At 42.7% G+C, this 18,102-nt stretch overlaps 1 protein-coding gene and 1 long non-coding RNA gene across 4 annotated transcripts in view; one reads left to right on the top strand and one right to left on the bottom strand.

Annotated features, from left to right (window-relative positions):
- LOC139104664 (ankyrin repeat domain-containing protein 50-like) overlaps window positions 1-2,457 on the bottom strand; it is a 53,236-nt gene extending 50,779 nt beyond the window's left edge. Inside the window, exon 1 of one of the 3 annotated variants that reach the window (XM_070660272.1) lies at window positions 1,891-2,457. The gene's annotated coding sequence lies outside the window, so the exon portion shown is untranslated. The remainder of the gene's footprint in view (window positions 1-1,890) is intronic. The other 2 variants (XM_070660270.1, XM_070660273.1) reach the window with 2 other exon arrangements.
- A 6,235-nt stretch (window positions 2,458-8,692) lies between these two features.
- LOC139105049 (uncharacterized) lies at window positions 8,693-14,117 on the top strand. Its single transcript, XR_011546122.1, has 3 exons — window positions 8,693-11,827; window positions 11,946-12,243; window positions 12,362-14,117. It is a non-coding gene; the product is annotated as an uncharacterized lncRNA (long non-coding RNA).
- The last annotated feature ends 3,985 nt before the right edge of the window (window positions 14,118-18,102 follow it).

The raw sequence follows: 18,102 nt of genomic DNA, 5'->3' as shown, positions 1-18,102 counted from the left end.
ATCGCGGAGGAAAGTAACGAGGATCATGCCGTGCACGGAGATACTTGGCGAAATACCGAATCCGATCGCGAGAATCGGGACGTCCGCACGGCGCAGGGCGCCAAGCCGTTAGATCGGATGCGTGCGGGTGCGCTCGTTACCGCGGCTTTTGTCTCGTTATGCCTTAATTAGACCTCGTGTGCGATAAAAGTGCGCGGTTCGCGGAGACGCGGCTCGAGGGCGCGTCTAATTAGCAACGGTACGCCCCGTCGCGCGGCATAATTTCCAGCGTCCTGGAAGACGTATTATCACCGGCGGCTTTCGCCAACGAGGTGCAAGCACGCCCTAGTATCGCCCGAGCAAAACGACGACCAAGAAAAACGCATGTCCAAACTAAGACAATTAATTCTTCGCTATCCGATTTCAGATTAACTCCAGCGTATTAAATTATAAAATATCTTTCTTTCCTCTGCGTTATTAATATTATACATTATCGGTTAATGTCCCGAAATTCAATAATGATGAATATATACATTTACATACACGGGATATATTGAAGTCCTCGATGAGAATCGAAAATTGAGATGTCCCGCAAAGTTTGGGTCAATCTAAATTCAAGTACTAGTTCGTCACCGCATCTCGACAATGCATTTCAATTCCTCGTTTCTAATCTAAATCTTTCCGAGAGTGCGCAATTTAAAGTTTACAGGTACGATATTTTGGTCGTCTGTGGAAAAACCAACAGGCAGAAGAGTTGTTTTTCGAATCGATTGATGAGGACGCTGCCGTTAAAAAAATAATGTAAAAGGCGATCGAAGTACTCTCAATGTCCATCGCGTATGCGAATGTTTCGTTTCGCACTTGTTATTCATTATGCTCCATACGTTTATCGCGACCGCAAAATATCGCGCTCTTTAGGTGCGAGTAAAAAAAAAAAAAAAAAAAAAATTACGACACGCAGAACTGTATCGCCGGGATATTTTTAACGAGCTCCGAGCATTTGTCGTCGCGAATGTCTAATAATATATAAATAACTCTTTTGAAAATAATTTTAATATCAAATGTCGAATATTACGCATTTCTAAATTAATAAATATTATAAACGTACATTCGCCTTTTGGCAAAAATTCAGAACATTATATAATCGAGGCGTCGCATAATTAATTCATCATTTGATAATCATATTCCTTTCTCGGTGTAGCACACGATTACGTAACAGATACGAATATCTATTATCAAAATAAAATACAATGAATAATGCGGCAAATAATACCGTCCACGTTCGCTGACATGCTGAAATAATGCTCGAAAATTATATTTCTTTTAACATCGTTGACGTTGAAATGTTCCGCGATATTAAATGATTAAAATAAATTTTATATCGAAATTTATACGTATATGTAAAATATAAATTCGTGTGAAATAAGGAACGATCGGCACGTATTAAAAAATGTGCTCCCGTCGACGTCGACGATAAAAAATAATTACGCGTAAACGGTTGTCAGGCGGCGTCGAGTGCTCGCAGGTGTCTCGAACGCGCTGAATGGATATCTAACAATAAGTGCACCGCGCCGTAACTCGATAGCGATGTTTCTCGTTTGGTATCCCGTCCGCGGATGGGCGAAGCAACAAGGAGTTAGAGCAAGCTTCATTGTGCGTGATCGTGAACTTGATTCGGTACGTAAGAACAATTACCGACGAAGGTCACTCTGTTTGCGCGATTAGCATGCATCTCGGGCATTATTTCGAGCATTATTGCACACGTGGGGCCCCCTCCGTTCTAATGGCATTCCCGTTAAGCGGAGCGAGCAACGCCAAACGGAACGTCCCATTTCCCCGTCCGCGGGTCGCCAAAGACACCGGGAACCGGAGATCGGGAAGGCAGTATGAAATGAAACTCAATCGACTCACCGTCAAGTGGGACCAGCTCTCGATCGATATGACTGTATGCGTGTAGGTCTTCTCTCTCCGTCTCCGCGACTCGTCGCTGGCCTCCCTTTGTTCCCTCGGCGCTAACGGGGCCTCGGCGGCGGAGAAAACATCGTCGCACACGCGAATGAGAATGACGGAAAGAAAAGAAAGAAAGGAAAGCCCGACTCGCAATCCCGAGCGCACAAAACAGAGAAATCGAAAACGGAAGAACACAGTGCACGGCGTAATATAACTTGCCTCCTCTTCCCTTCGGAGGCGGGAGCGTGTCGCGTCACTACAGCTGGTACGGTTTCGCGTCTCGTAGAATAGCCCCAACGTCGTCGATCTCCGTTGAACGTACGAGGCGCGCGCGAGAGCGACGGAGATAGCGAGATGTGGACGCACGGCCGGTCGACTTCCGCCGATGCCGCGGTTGGCTAGCCTTGCTCGCCGCTTGGAGAGACGGACGCGATCGCGCGAACGAAAGACGCGGGCGAGCCGACGTTTTCTCTTTGCTTCCTCGCGTACCGTCCACTGCTTTCCCGTCGACCGGGCGCGCTTTGTCCCCCGACTCCCGAGCGCAGGACGTAGAGCGAACCAAAAACCTTGGCAGACACCGCGGAACTGAGGCGCCGCTGACGGCGGCCGGCGAACTTATCCCCACCTGGCGCCATTTTTACCTCCACTGCTCGCTCCATTCGGGTACTTGCGGCACCATCGCTCGTGCATCTTCGCCGCCTCTCTCGCTCGGGCTACGTCTCCGCGCGTTTTAGCGACCCGATGCTCCTTTTCCCTCTCGCTTCTCTTTCCTTCTCTTCTTTTTTATCTCATCTCGCTTTCTCTTTTCACGTCCCTTCGTCCCTCTCGGAGTAACGGAGTAACTGCGGCTCCTTCGCCGCGGAACTCACCTGTCCGTTCGGCGTGCTCTGGTTAAAGAGCCTGCGTCCTTTTCTACTTCGCTTCTATCTACTTTTTTACCCCCTTGTATTACGTCTCTCCGATCCTTCTCTTCGCCCGTAATCGTCGTCGGTGTACCGCTCCCGCTTTGCTTCTCCTCGCGATTTCTCCCGTGATTCTCCTCGCTTTACCACCTCCTGCGTCCACGTCGCTTTATTCACCGTAACGCTTACGTGTAACGATACGCTTTTCGTGTTACGCGTGGATACACACATCATGTATATGTATACGCATGTTACGAACGCGATCGCGTTTTTTCTGTCTCCGAATTTTCTTCCGGTAAAATTGTTTCCCACGAATTCGTGTCGGCATCGTCGGCGCGTCGCTTCCAATAATGTCGCACGGTCAGAAATAAACGTCGCGAAAGATAAAATTCGTGTGGGAGTACATACGTGCGTCGAAATAACGTGATTACGGCGTCGCCATTCGTAATAATGTCACCGCTCCGTCTTTCTTCTTACTCTTACGTAAATCTTGGCATAACATCTTATTTAAAGATTGACGACAATCTGGGAGTTTGAAAGTGATGATTGGTCTCGAGAATCGCAAAAAAAAAACTACATACTCAAGCGCCGAACACGGCGTTTTCGAGAACTCCGCGCGGATTTAGTTTACTATTTTCGCGAGAAGGGCATCGCGTAATTGATGACTGTCTCACTTTCTTATGCGGTTCCCTCTCTTCGTCGAAGGGCCGAAATCTCTAACGGTTAAAGCTATTTCAATCTAATTGCGGAGGCTCGGGCGCGAGGACGTATTTCTAACTGCTTCGCAATTACGCGTATTTTTGACCGTAGATAGAAAGTGTCGTATACGAATAAATGTAAATAATCGCCGCGATAATTCATCGTCGTTCTTTCGAGTGACGGTGATTATAAAAAACAAAGCAGAGCAGTGTAATATACTGCCAAGTAATTTTAAGTACTACAAGACGTCAGGATAATTCAGAATACTGTCACAGAAGGATGAAAGGAAGGAAGGAAGGAAGGAAGGAAGGAAGGAAGGAAGGAAGGAAGGATGTAAAACAACCTATCCTAACTTAACCTACAAATGTAAGTGAATTATAATTAATTAATGTCTCCAAATATAATAACGCTCGCAAATTGGGATCTTTTGAAAACTGTCTGCCCGTGGTTTCTTTTATTAAATTAATAAAAATCACCGATGCACGGGTAAAAGCGGAACGATTTATAAGAATACGAAGACGAATGCCACTACCGCGCTGTTAAATCATTCACGATAGCCCCAATCCGTTTTCGGATTGAACGCGTTTCTCTGCCGTCGATTTTGCCTTTCCTCGCCGTCGCTTGAACACACACGATATATCTGAAACTCGTGAAGCGTAAGGGGCAATCGCGTGGACAAGCGACCGAAGTTTCCGAGGCGTGCGAATTTAAGAGAGTTTATCTTCGAACCATCTTAAATTACCGTCAACGCAGGATCGAAAATAACAAGTCGTCTTTATCCTCAAAACCTTCTCCGATCACTAATTTGACAAATACTCGTAGTTTTGCGACATTAACTTATTCTAATCATTGAATCTATAAGTAAAAGTGTACCTCCAAAACAGAAAAAAAATTTAAGCACCTCAAACTAATAATTTCATATATTCCTTGCCATGTTGTAAAATTATTTAATATTATAATACAACTTGCCACACATTTTCGCGTCCTCAAAGTTTACCTTAAAAAAAAAAAAGTAACAGATAGCGGTGATGTCGTTCGAGATGGAATGTCTCGCGGTTGTGCACCGATGCACAGATATTGTCTGGTTTCATATCTTTGGGAGAGAAAGATAGAGAGAGAGCGAGAGAGAGAGATAAATATCTTATTACGCGTGACCTTTCCATTCTATCATTTCTAATATGCACGGCGAATAAATTAGCATTATTCCGCCGCTCGGTGACTGTGCTGTTATACATTTTGCATGCAAGGTAATGACGTTGCGCGTACGTGACATAGTACAGTTGCCGCCACGATGTCTATCCCAACTTTGTCAACGCTCTACGATGCCTGGCGTCCACGTCAAAGTACGCGTGTCTAATGCCGCCCTTACACAATATTCTCCCATTCCGGGGTCGCGTTACACGGATTACCGCGCTTAACGGCGTAACTTGACGAGATCGCGCTCGCCGCGGTAACTTGGGGTAGACATTAGACGAAGGTTCGCCCGCTCTGCGGGGAAGGGGTCTAAAGTGAATGCGGAGAGCGACTTCGACCCGTATCGGTATCAGCGCTTTTGCTTGACCGATTTTCCGTAACGTTGTAAAACGCGAGGCACGTATTCATACCGGCGTTGAAATCAACGAATTTCCCGAGCGAAAAATACGAAACTGTATATCGCGCCGGGAGATACGACGTCGAGTATCGAAAATATCTTTGTGCTATATTTATTTCACTGCGCTGAGAATCGAGGGTTTCCATACTTTTTATTAGAAACTAGAAGAGACTATGCACGCCCTACACTCGTGCTGTTTTTTAAGAGACTTCAATTGCAAATAACGAAAGAAAAATGATGCGACTTACCAATCTGCATGAGAATCAGCGGAGGTGTAGAGTTCTGCCGGTGACTGTAACATAAAATGCAAAATATTAATATAGAGATGCTGGTATATCAATTCATAAAGTTAATAAACAAAGTAAATTTTTTTTTTAATTAAAGATTTTATTTAAAAAATTTATATTTACCTAAAAGTTGCTCCGCCGATGTATGATACCCGTCCTGGGCCTCCTCCTCCTCTCAGATGGGACGTGACGAGCCATCCTTCCGCGCACAAGTCACTCGCGAACACCCCGACCGTGATTTTACATTCGCGAAAATTATTCATCACTTTCGTGCGTTCCTGTCCGGCACTCGCGTTTAGAATAAACGCAAAAAATTACGCCCGAAATCTTTGCGAAACTCCCGAAACGACCGACGAACCGGCTGCGACACGTGCTCTCCTCACACGGAGAATCACACGTGCTCTCCTCGCACAGAGAATCACACGTGCTCTCCTCACACGGAGAATCACACGTGCTCTTCTCACACGGAGAATGGAGAGGAGAAGATCTCGTATCGCGAGGCTTTCGTTGAACGGAAATACGTATTAATTTCGGCACGAACACGCGGTCTGCGTAGTGCGTACGTACGTGTGCTTTGCGCGACCGCTAGAGAAGGACAAAGCGAGAGTGGGAGTAGTGGGGGAATATACCTAGCTCGCGGCACGTAGGCTCGCTCTCGCTCTCACCCTGTCCTTCCCCCGCCTCACCCTGCCCCCCGCCTCATCCCCCCGTGCCTATCTATTCGTTATTCTCGTTCGATTTAATTATAATATTTAATTGATATGTCCAGACAAAGACGGTACTTCCACCAGGTCGTCCTCGATCTTGAAAATCGCGAAGACCGTCTTTGCCTGGACATATTAATTAAATAATAAAATTAAATTAAACCTCAAAATCGCCGACTTGATAGCCGACGTTGACTCTCGTTAATAAACTATACGATCGAAAGTTTCATAACGTATAAATAAAAGAGTACAGTTTTTACGAGTCTTTCTTTCAATTTCGTTTATCTTAAAAATCTTGAAACAGCATAAACTTGAATACCTTTCCATTCACTTGCGACTTTAGTTTCGCGGAATAATAAAGTTTAAAGAAAAAAAAAAGTTTTTGATATCTTAATAGAATTTCGAAAAGAAGAAACGTCTCTGTTCGTTGACGCAAGATGAGAAAAGATACCTAGACTTGATCCGCGCACATCGATATGAAAAGATATCGCGTCTTTTCATAACTCGCATGTTAAAAATTTCGTCACACCGTTCAGGCTGTAAAATAAAAAGATTCTTTACGTTTATATGTTGCTGTCCCCCCGATACGGCGAGATACCGTTGCCGGCGCGGAGAGCTCTTCTCAACTATTTGACAGGCTGAATGTGGTACGAAATAACTCGTTGTCGTTGGCCTTCTTTCATTTCAAGCAATTTCCGTGGGCTTCGGCTTCGCGGAGTGGCCCTGGCCGGTCCAATATCTTTCTGTTACTTTTGCCCTATTTACCCAACCTCCACCGTACCATTTATTTTCGTTCGCTCAGCTGCTCGCGGAATTGAAGCAGCAGAATCGTAGCCTTCCAATTAGTTGACTTTAAGTCGACTAGTTTTTCTAACGCGCTATTTCCGGAAGATAAACCGGTTCACCAATTCAAGCGTTTTTTTCTTTATAATAGTTTCTTTCCGCTCACAATAAAACAAACGCGGGAAAATAAGAATCACACGTCATCACCGGGTATGTAAGATGGACTTACAAATTTGTATTATTTTTAATATTTCTTGAGAAAGATAATATACATATAAAATAATATAGAAAATATATTTGTATTCACTGAAATTTATAGGAACGTACGAAAAAAAAAAATCTAAACCGCGTTATTCCAGCAATATTTCTTCGCAGACAAATCGCGATTTAAATTAAATAGGATGGGTAATAATGCAAGAGGATTACCGAGTTTAAAATTGCATTAGCAACGTAATGATAAATATGTAATAAAAATATTTTATGAACGTCTTTAAAGAATGTCTCTAAAGAATGTGATCAACAAGTAAAAATTTCCTTAGACAAAATTTATTTGATTAAAAATATTGTAACGGAGCAATCGCAGAATTCGCAATCCGCGGCGTAAATTCAAAGCTCGTATGAAGATTTAAGTAGATTGAACGCGGATCCATCGGTTTAATCGCTTAACTTGCACCGCGGGCAAGGATAGGTATATCGTAACACGAGGAAAACCCGTCACGGAGCTTTGCGAGGCCAACTAACTCGGACTTACATCGCGAGAGATGAGATGAGATTCCGAGCTGAAGCGCAAACCTGAAATTGTCATTTTACTTCGTTCGGTTGAAGTCACTCGAGTTGATTTCGGTTTTAGGAAAAGTGCAAAACTTGGAAACGAAAATTATGTACACGAGAGCGCAGGTTGACACCGAGCATACGGTTAGAAGCTTCAAAATCAGTTTTGATTCCGACAACAGTAAATTGAACAATTCAAGACATGGAATAAAATGGATATTAGACGAGGAAAACTGAATAAAGTTTTCCCTCCAGTTGACGACATATCGACCGCGTTTTTATAAGACGCTAGTCTCATTTATTCATATAACATAAGCAGTAAAGAGAGAAAAAAAGAGGCATCCTACTCGCGTGCTGACGATAGGATGAAAATTGACGAGGCCGTATAAATAAAAGTATCCAACGACGAGTGGGCGCATTTGTGGACCATAGAATCGCGAATTCTAGCACGTGTTACCGCAGACGTTGGAAAGAGTCGGCTCCTCCCTGGATGCAATAACAGTCCCGACCGCGTCAGGCGTCCGGAATACTTTAACACTTCGTAGTCAAAGATACTGAATAGGCTATAACGATAACCGTTATCGTTACCTACCTCACCCTAGATGCGTCCAATCAAACGGCGCCGGTCCGACATTAGGTATCAACCTCGGACCTCTGCAACGCCGTGTTACTGTGCGGTACAGGCATGTACGTACGAGACGATGGACATCTTACGAGCACAAACGAACACACGTAGCGCCCGTAAAGGTGCCAATGATGGTGCCGACGGTGGTATCGTTATGTACATGTACAAGTATGTATCGTACATATGTACACGTACGTTTTAAGCTCGCGAGCTTCCCGCATCAAACATCTCGAGTCCCCCGGTGAATTCAAGTAGTATAACAATTTCACCCTCGGCACGTTCGAGCGGCGCTCAAGGGAAGATCGGTCAGAGAAAAAGAGGACGCAACGAAGTTAAAACCCAGAAAACGAAATTATTCGCGAACGTCTGTCTTTACGCTCTAAAAAAAAAAAATAAAAAATATAAAAAATACGCGATGACGACTGTAAATTCGCCTGTAGACTCAATTGACACCGATCATTGCTACTTCGTTTCCCAGACACTTTTTTTTTTAACACCTGCGTCATTATTTTGCGCATTTTCGTCGCTCGCTCTGCTGCTTGAAGCGGAGGTTTATGTGGCAGTTGTGTTAAAAATTCAACGCGTTTGATATGCATTGCCGCAACTGTACGCGCAGGTACACACCGTGCCCGTTCTCGCGTATCTAGAAATGGCCTCTCGACGCTTATTTATGCGCGGTATGTCTCTTTCTCTTTCTCTCTCTCTTTCTCTCGCGAACGTATGTGGTGTTTGCACCGAGATCAACAATGCACATTTGCGCAAATTGTTGAAGCACGATGCGCGGCGTACAAATGATATAAATGCGACAAACAACAACGCGTCCGACCTGTTCAACCTTTCATCGTATGAATGGAACAAAAATGAGTGCCCGGTGCCTGACATACAAGCATTTTTTTCATTTTCCTACTATGCATCGCGACATTTCCACGCGCGTTTCCCATTCTTTATATTTGAATAAATAGAGATAAAAAGAACGGTCGTCTCGCGTGGCATTGAAATGCAGAAATCATTTAATATAACGGCTAAAACATGTCTGAAAATTCTACGTGCCTTTAGGATTTGCGGTATTTATATTCTCTTTGGGCGACGCAGCGGCAATAAGTAAAATAAGATTGTATAATTGATAAAAGCTCCGATGAAGAATCTCGTCGATTCCCGTGCAAATGTTACGTCTTTCATTCTCGGCATTCACTAAGCTCGTCCATTCATTCCAAGGAACGTGAAAGGGTTGGGAGGGTAGCTGAGAAAGGATTGTCGAAAGAGGCGGGTCGGCAAACCCGGGCTATGGATATCTGCATGCAGAGCAGAATGCGCAATACGCGAGTTCTCAAATGGCACGGAAGTCAACGCGTCGCAGATTTAATGACGCCGGTAGACAAGAGGAGAATCGAGGTGGGGCTGGGGAAGAAAATTCGGACCGGTGAAACGACTTTGCGTTACATATTATATAATTGTGCCATTTCTAATAGCGTATCAAACGATCTGTATACGCGTAAAGCTGCGGATGGAATATCATCGGCTCGATTAACGCGAAAAGATGAATCTGAACGTTATCAGAAATAGAGAAATGCCAAGAAGTTTTGCATTTTTGAGAAACTCTTTGCCGTTGAGCGACGCATTGTCCGGCACCGGATACTTTTTTCAGTGTATCGAAAAATTCGGTATACACTCGAAACTGAAATGTCGTACTAAACGCGCTGCACGAAGCACTCTCCGCGGGTACGTTGGAAACGCGAGCGGAATCGAAAGAGCTTCGTTACACTGACAGAGGGCTTGAATCGTTCGAATCAGGTTGCATTCGATCTCCGTCGTCGAAGACGAGGGACCGCGATCATACATTTTCTTTACCGTTTAGATGAGATCGTCGTTTCTTCCGCAAACAGTGATTACACGGCAGCAAATAAATTCGGAATTTAACGATTTCGTGACCGTTGCTCTAAATGTAAATCGAACGCAGAGCCGGGAGGTATTCGCAATGACGGAAAAAGAATTTCTTTAAAAGAAAAGATTTGATATTAACACATCGACGTAATATTTTATGTGCATGTCTTTTAGTCGAAAATATGTCACGCAACAGCCATTCGATTTTATCTACCGTTTTTATTGGGTTTTCTTTACCTTTCGCAAAATAAGCGAGTATTCTCGACTTGATCCGCTTATCCCGGTTTTACCCCAGTTTCTCCTAAGTATAATATATACATATGACAACCCACTATAACGTATATAAATATGGCATGTAGATGTATTGTATCTGAACGGATTTTATTAATATAATCTTTTTAGTAATGTTAGAAAGTACAAAAAAAAAAATATGTACAACTATACATGAGCATATACTTAAATGTCTAAAAATATTGTTAACCGTGGTCTAATTTTTTGACATAAATTTTATTTGAAAAAGTAGAACGCGATAAAATAGAACTTTTTGAAATTTGTCAACTTTTTCTCAAAAACACGAAATTTATACTTTTCGAGATATATTGTTTGCCCTGCTTTACGTACATGTATGTACATGCCGAGCTCGCCAGTGGGTTAAGGCATGTTTTGTATTATACTTAAAGACACACCCGGGCTGAGGCGGTTTGCAGCTGGAAAAGATTTAACGGAAGCTACTTACGCGTGTACTCGAAAGAGATACATATAGACACGCTGCTTGTACACGTATATACACGTACACGTACACGTACACATACTCATATATTTAGGAAACAATCCTTGGCTCTCTACGGGTATGCTAGCTTTGCACATGGTGGAGTTTGGTAAAAAGAATATTACAATTAGAAATTAAGTATTCTATTTATTGGTGTCACACCTGAATGAGTTAAAGACCCATCACCCGCAACAGCCAGCGATCGTGTTCGAGCCACGTTGTCGGCGCTCGGCAACGGCTGAGGGTGGGGAGGCGGGGTGCTAAGGCACCTTAGCGCGCCGACCAATCACAGCGCTCTCTCGATTCCCTGATCGCTACCAGTCTACGCGACCCGTTCCGCAGTTAAAGAGACACGTTGGCCACGTGGTGAGCATCGGTTTTCGCGACGGGTATTGAGGCATCTGCGTGATGTTCTCTCGCGGTTTATCGTCGCGTACCTACGTCTCGTCTTGCTCTAAGTTCGCGGCGTCGTTTATTCCGCCGACGAGAGTCGATTGAAGGATCAAGGTGATTCCGGAACCTCACTTTACGTCGTAGCCTGTTCCTCGTGTCGAGATCGAGGACGACTCGAGTGAAGACCCGATAAAGGTAAGCAACGCCATGGTATAGGCGCGGGGAGCGCGGGGAGTATGAGGGAACGGTGCGGGTTAGTTGTGCTAGCGTTGGTATGTGCGTCCGGTCACCCGGGACCAAAACACGCGCACGGTAACATATCGTAATAATACGCACTGAATAAGACATTGAACGGAACAGAATATTAACTACAATTGTTCTGTTTCAGATAATACTCTGCCACTGAGGAAGGATCAACCCGACATCCCGCAGACATCCTGAGAGGAGGAGGAGGCCCAGGAAGGGTATCCTGCACCAGCGGAGCAACCCCAGGGTAAGTATTAATTTTTCTTCGTAATAAAATGCTTTAGATTTTTTATAACATTGTTTAATTATTTTATTTAATTAAATGTAACATCCACAAAATAATTTTTTTAATTTTTCTGTTACAGATAAAGAGAGACACCGCTGCTTCGCATCGTTTAGTGATAAATTAAAGTGCCGCACGCCGATATCAAATCATACGAACCGTAGCCGGTTTGTCGGTCGTACCGGGAGTTCCGTGTAGTATTCGGGCGTGATTTTTTCGCATAACTTTATTTAAACGCGAGTGCGTAATTTTCGCGATTGTAAAATCACGGTCGGGGTGTTCGCGAATGACTTGTGCGCGGAAGGAGGGCTCGTCACATCCCATCTGAGAGGAGGAGCAGGCCCAGGACGGGTATCATACATCGGCGGAGCAACTTTTAGGTAAATATAAATTTTTTAAATAAAATCTTTAATTAAAAAAAAAATTTACTTTGTTTATTAACTTTATGAATTGATATACCAGCATCTCTACATTAATATTTTGCATTTTATGTTACAGTCACCGGCAGAACTCCAACTCCGCTGATGCAGATTGGTGAGTCGCATCATTTTTTTTTTTTTTCGTAATTTGTAATCGGGTCTCTTGGAACGATAACACGTCATCGACCATAGATTATTATAATGACGCGCACGAATTGAAATAACCTTTCGAAAAATTGCGCACGCGAGACGTGCATGGTTTGTTCTAATTATTGATAAAATATTAATATTCACTTCCTGGGACTTGACTTACGGGTGGGATGACAAAAACTCTAAAAAAAACATCTCGCCTATTGTAATTTATTTGTCTCTCACCTTCTGTATCATTAATGTCAATCGAGTTCGAGAAGAAATACGAGTAGTAACTCGTCGACGCAGCTTTATTAATTTCAACGCTGGTTATCTATATCCTCAATAAATTTTCTATAATAGTTGCGAAACGTCGATACGCTAGAAATGTGATTTACTAACTCACTACGTGCAAAGCAAACAGCTTCTTTAGTCGAATAAACAGACTCGTAAAGGATCATAAATATCCAGGCGACATTCGTTTCTGAATGCAGCGGGGACATTCGAGGCGTTGAGCGTACGTAATATGTGCGCACCCTTGATTTTCTTTTCCCTCCGCGGCTCTTACGCTGCTCGAATGACAAAACCACGCTGTTGTTTTCTTTCCAGCTTGCGTCCTAATCCCGGGGATTCTGTCGCTGTCACGGCGACAGTCTCAAGAGTGCAAATCTTGTTAGGTGCTATACGTTACTTATCGCTCTATTATCCATACTGCTGTCTGTCATTAAGCTGCGTCGGCATTTGCAGCGATAAACATTGTTCTTTTGCAACGATGAGAATACGCGCATATAATGTTCTGTGTTGAGATAAGAGTGATGAATAAATATTCGCGCATATTTACTTGATCTAAATTCAGTTTAAGTTTCGAGTTTATTCAAATCTCTTCTCGGGCGTCTGGCTTTCGTAATAAAAAATCATTACTTTCGCACCTTCGGCACACACGCTTATTTATTAAATCTGTCTAAAGACGGCAACAATAAATAACGCATTGGCGTTCTCAATCGATTTAAATTCGCGTGGATGTTAAGGTCAAACGTAAACTCCCACGTTGCGAAATTCCCTCATTAAACGTGTCGGCGTTAACGACGTATTTGTCCCTATCCGAGAACCCATGGACTTCTATTCCAAATGACAATGTAGCTTTATATATGTTTTAATGTCACGTTCAATGGAACTTTCACATTCACTAAGACAAAGCTTTCAGTTGCTTTTTTTTATCTCGATCCCACATTGCCATGTCGACTTTTTGCGCACCGCCGCGCGATTCAAGGTCCATTGTCGTACGAGAGGCGATATTATAATTCGAGAAAGCTGTATCTTTTAGAATTTTTTTTTTTTTTATGGCGCCAGCCAATAGAGTGGAGATCCGTGTTGTACATTACTTGGCGTTATCCAAACCGAAAAAAATTATAAACCGACATAAAAAGTCGATAGAGTTTGATGAAGTTTATTAAGTAGAAGATATGAGATCCATCGTGATAAAGCCCGAGCAGAAGTTAACGTTTTGTTTTATTGCTTTACAATTATTGTCAGCTGATTAATATTGTTGAATATTGTTTACACAGCCAATATCGAATGAACGCAGCTATGCAATATGCAATATCAGTTCCGATAACCAATTTATTGATTTCAGTATTGCTAAAAAAAAAGAATTACGTACAAAAGATTCAGTATTATATATATATATATATGTATTTCGAAAAATTCCAATAACGATGTCGATTCCGTGTCGCGTGATTGATATCGGTATTGTGGTCTCGCTCGCGCGTGCCGAGGCGCGTTTGCGAAAATTGGCATAAACTCTAATAAAGCGACGTGTGTGCCATGCGGGTCACGCGCGATAATTAAATAAATCCTGCAGGGAGGAAGGGAAGGGTTGGAGAAAGGCGGTCACCCCATAAATACCGCCGAGAGTATCCGGGGATTCACTGCGCGAGCCTTTTTTTCCACGTGGTTTTCCTGTGACCGGCGGTATTACTTGCGGCACGCGAACACACAGTAAATAGACAGTAAGGCGGAAAACTCGTCGTAATTCAAGCGTCCGACGAGAGAAACGAGACCGTCGGCGAGCGCGAAACTGCCCATTAGACGTAAGACGAGCTTCCTGGATAAAAGAAAGGAAGGAAGACAGAGCTGAGAGAGAAAGAGAGGGTAGGGGGATGCTTTATTGCAGCCCACGCCGACCAAGTTTTATGTTCTTTAATCTGCGCGACGCTCTCCTCCTCGGTTCACTTCAACGCCGCGCGTTCGCAAAATTTTACGTCCATTTAAAACGGGCGAGCTTTGTAAATGATGCAGTTGAGCTTTACGAAAGATTCAGACTCGTACAGATTTATGACAGTTAAAATTTGCAGCAGAAAAAAGACACAGATTGATAGAAATCGGCAATTACACCTACGTGATTTTATTATAAAACGTATACGTTTTGCGAACAAATAATAGTAGCCGAGTACAAATTGATTCCCACCGTTACCTAATCATTAGCTAGCCAATTCGTGGTTCACCTCGTGGCTGTCTAGCAAAACTGTCCAGCACTCAGCCAGAAAAATAACACTCAAAACGTACTAAGTACTAGATAATTTTTACCAGCTAATAACGAGCTAGAAAAGCTAGATATCTAAGCGTTTCTCGCCGCGTACTAGTCTACTGCGCGTGCTGACTTTACGCAACGATCGACTGTCGAATTTACTGAAACCTTACCACGTCTTATGTAATATTTCTTAAGAAAAATCTATCGTGGTGCACGCGTCAATTTTTTGGCCCGTTTCGTTAATTTTTTTTAAGTATATGCCATTTGAGAAGCTGCGACTAACGTGAACTCCGTGGCGCCAGCAAATTTCCTGTAGCCTAGCTCGGGGAAAGCAAGAAAGCTCGAAGCATCGACCGCATTTCCGCAAGCATTTGATGCTTGAAAACAGGCGCCGCGACGTCTAGACACCCCGCCGTCCGCAATCGACGGTCGTTCTCGTCTTATTCGCGACATATCCCACTTTCGCGGTGCGAAACACACAAACTCTCCCCTACGAATATTCAAATATTCATTGAGACTGAAAAAAAAAAAATAACAAGCGACCGAGCTCAGGGTACATATCGGGAATACGACAAATCCGTACGTGAGACTTGAACCTCCTCGCAAAAATTGCGAGAAAGCATATTTTGCAATCATCACGCATGCAAAATGACGCAAATAATTTGCAAGTACAAGGGAATGACGCGCATTTAGCTGAAACGATTTCGTCCTCGTTAATATGTGGGAAAGGAAGTCAAAGAGAGTTGCGAACATCAACGACGGATTGAGATATCCGGAGGCCCGAGAAAAAAAATAAATTTTTATAATTATATTATATTTCGATGAAGACGCAGATTAGGAAAACTTAAGAATGCTTTCAATACGGAGCAAAGTCCACTTTTTAATGTATTTACAAACCAAACGAATAAGAATTTACCGTCAATTAATTTTATTTGTGAAAGCCCAGCTGTACAACGATCTATTCACCGACATGACGTGATTGAGACCGATAGCGTGACAAAACATTGATAAGATAAGCAAATACCGCATATCCAATTGTGATCCATCGTGATTTGCATACAAATTGCTTTTACAAATAAAGTAAATTACCGTAATTATGTGTCAATTTGCAAATTTGTATTAATTCGACACTCTTTATGAACGTCATGTTCTCGTCATTTTTTCAAGTCCTTTTTTTGTTTTTTCTTTAATAATTCCGTAAAAATACCTAAAAATCATTGACAAAAATTTATTTTAAATTTTTAACAAAAGTGCAAAATTTTTTGTGTGCTATTTTAACGAGTTTTAATGCTATTTAGATATTTTTTTTAATTTTAAACGTGCGCTCGATGGATAATCCGCCACTGACTAGCATCTAACAATAATCTTGCGAAACCTTTTTTTCACGCGTTTATTTCCGTCCTCAATGTGGTAAGAGTCTCAGGACTCTCTCTTCGTCTTCCTATCTCACCGCAAGATACGCATTTAACATGAGAGTAATCCTCGCTTTTTGTATATTGTCGAACGTGGGCCAGAAAGTTATAGCATGATCGTTACTGACAATGAGTGCCTATCGTAACTCGTAACTGGGTCGAAGGCAGAACGCGGAGATTAATTAGCAACTTTGTGGTTGTGTAGCAGCGCGGTTTAGGAACTTAAGGAACAACTATTTTGCCAATCAAAATAAAAACGAAAAGGGAAGGCAAATATTTCAACTTTATATCAATTACGGGCTGTTGAGTAAGTTTTATAATTATATACTCCTTCATTATTTCGCGCAAAATAGTTGAGAAGTATCTGAAAAAGCTCGCTAGTAATAGACGTTTTTATTTACAAATTCCTTAGCGGCGTCTTTCAGATTTTCGCGTCGCTGTTGAGTGATAACGTCTCTAGCAGCGTTTTCTAAAAAATAAATTAGCGATCGGTATTATACGCTATGCATAACGCGTAGCGCGCGTTACGGCATTAATCCTGCGTGGAGGAAGCCACTTACTCGCAACAAGGCGTGAAATATATCTTCGGGACAGCTAAGATGCAATTTCGCCGCGTAAAGATAAAGAGAGAGAGGAACACGCGGTGCCTGTAACAACGCGAAAACCGCGCTCTCACACCGATCCAGGCGCGGATTCGTCCTTTGTATCCGCTGAATTGCAGCGAGCGCGGAATAATGAAGTTCACGTAACGCCGTAACGAGTGCGCGATGGGAGTAACCGATGCGAGCGCGTTACAACGGAATCACGTAATCGGCCAATTATGCGAATGATTTGAATTTGATTACGGAGAAAGTACCGCGGCAGTTGCGCAACATCTATCATGACTGTACAATGTGTCGTTCCAACTGATTGATTAAAACCGTAAGATAATTAGTAATTAGCCGGCGCGTCTGCCGAGCGCCGGCCAGATCCACTTTCCGTAACGAACATGCCAAGAGCTGAAATGTCAGAGGGTGAGGCACGTGCGCTGTCGATAACCCTAATAAAGTCGTTACCGCGTACTACCGTCTTCCGTTGGATGAAGTTGCACGGTAAAGGGCATGGACCGATCAAGTTGAGCGCGAATAAATCAGCGAGATAAAACATCAACGTGACATCGTAAACATAATTGATCGGCTCGCTATCAAGTTGCGCGCCGACGCGAGACATTTTTCAATATGACAATTACTCTGATTGACGTCGAGTATATACTCGTTTGTTTTCTAGTAAAATTTACAATGCACGAGGTTTACGGCGTTTCAAAATTATATTATAAAAGATGTCGCGTGGATTTTTTTTTTAACTCATTCAAAAACGACGAAGGGCTTTCTGGAATTGTCCACTTCGAAGGGACGTGATAAATCTAGTAAACAGCTCGAACGTTTCTTCTTTTTTACGTCGTAATATAAGCTTAATTTACAACGTGCTTTTAGCTTCTAATCTTTTTCTGCATCGGCTTATTGTATTTTGTAATAAGCACGCAGCTAATGCTATTTACTGCTCTTGCGATTATCTCATCAAACAAAATCATGCTATTCTATTTTTATCGCGTACTATAAAGAAAAAAATTTCGCATTTAATACATCTAAAAAGATAATTTATATAATATTCTATTTCAATGTTGATAACTTCAATTTCCGTTGGAATACCTTTTCCGGTCTAACGCAATGTTATCTTTGCCAATGTAATCTTACCTCTATTTTATGATGC

Source organism: Cardiocondyla obscurior, linkage group LG08 (genome assembly GCF_019399895.1).
Source record: "Cardiocondyla obscurior isolate alpha-2009 linkage group LG08, Cobs3.1, whole genome shotgun sequence".
Taxonomy (NCBI): domain Eukaryota; kingdom Metazoa; phylum Arthropoda; class Insecta; order Hymenoptera; family Formicidae; genus Cardiocondyla; species Cardiocondyla obscurior.
This window is presented reverse-complemented; position numbering and strand designations above follow the sequence as displayed.